Raw genomic sequence first — 1799 nt, forward strand, 5'->3', positions numbered from 1 at the left:
ATGCATGTTTTCACTTTGCACTTTAAATTTTCTAGAAGGCCCCGCTCTTCATCTTTAGGTATTTAAGTCTCTATTCTTTTTGTTGTTGTCATTGTTCAGCTTAATTATAAGCCACCCATTCCAGGAAGATTTCTATAGACATCATAGCCTTCATTTATTATTTCCCACTGAAACGTGCAGCATTTATGCTTCTATTCTTTGGACATTGAATAGATACTGTGGTTTATGATCATTTCTACTTTTTCTTTTCTTTTCTTTCCCTTTATAGCATGTCAGCACCTCCACAAAGACGAGTATATAATTAATTAATTCCTTAGATGTTCACAACTTTTCCAAGGTTCCAAGGAGCTTGGTGAGTTTGGGAGTATGCGTTGAAGGCTGAAGGTTACAAGTCGACAGACCTACTAATCCTTCCCCCCAATTTTTTTTTCATTGTTCACAGTCTGGTGCAAGTTTGGAGTTGGTTTAGGTCACCTAGAGTAAAAGCATTGTTAAAGGTTTGTCATATTTTGGAAGGAATTGAAACAGAGAATCAAAAACAATTTATTGAATGGAGACTTAATTTGGTTGTATTAATTTAATTATCACTTAATTTCCTTTCCAGTTTGTGATAAATATGGGCCATGATTTTCGAAACTTATCCAATTCTTGCTTTTTAAAGAAAGTACTTTTGTTTATTTCTGTTTATAAAGCAACATTTAGAAACTTTGGAAAACAGAGAAAAGTGTAAAGAAAAAATAAAATATTACCCATATTATTGCTCCTCAAAAAAACTTTATAATACCCACAGAAATATATTTTAAACAAAATTAATACCATAGTTTAGTAATGATAGCTGATATTTACCAAGTGTTAATGATGCATATCTCATAAAGTCTTACAATAACTCTCTAAGTGAAGTATAATTATCACCTGCTTTACAGATAAGGAGGATGAGGCACAGAAAGGTTAAGTAATTTGCCTAAGTTAACCTAGCCAGTAAACTGAGAGCCGGGAGTGAATCTAGGCTTTCCTACCACACGACCTGCATTCTTTCTTTTTTTTATTGTGGTAAAAAGCAGATAACATAAAATTTGCCACTTTTAATCATTTTAAAGTGTATAATTCAGTGGCCTTTAATGCATTCTCAAATTGTGCAACCATCAACGCTATCTAGTTCCAGAATATTTCATTACCCCAAAAGGAAACTTTGTATCCATTTCCACCCACCTGCAGTTCCTGGCCAATACTGAACTGCTTTCTGTTTGTATGAATTTGCCCTATTCTGGATATTTCATATAACTGGGATCTTACACTACGTGGCCTTTTGTTTCTGGCTTTTATTCAGCATGTTTTCAAGGTTCATTGATGTTGTAGTACATATCAGTACTCTATTTCCTTTATATTTCTGAATATTATATTGTATGGATATGCATTTTTTTTTAATACCACAATCGTATACCACATATTATAGCACATTCATCCATTGATGGACATTTGGGTTGTTTCCACCTTTTGGCTATTATGAACAGTGCTGCTATGAACGTTCATGTACAAGTTATTTTTTGAACACTTGTTTTCAACTCTCTTGGGTATTTACCTATGAGTGAAATTACTGGGTCATCTGGTAATTTTATGTTTAACTTTTGAGGAATCATCAAACTGTTTTCCACAATGGCTGAACCATTTCACATTCCCAACAGGAATGTACAAGGGTTCCAATTTTTCTACATACTTGCCAACATTTATTTTCCATGTTAAAAAATTATAGCCAACTTAGTGGGTGTGAAGTGGTATCTCACCATGGTTTTGATTTGTAT

The sequence above is a fragment of the Propithecus coquereli genome, unplaced genomic scaffold, assembly GCF_000956105.1.
Source record: "Propithecus coquereli isolate 6110/MARCELLA unplaced genomic scaffold, Pcoq_1.0 Scaffold335, whole genome shotgun sequence".
Taxonomy (NCBI): domain Eukaryota; kingdom Metazoa; phylum Chordata; class Mammalia; order Primates; family Indriidae; genus Propithecus; species Propithecus coquereli.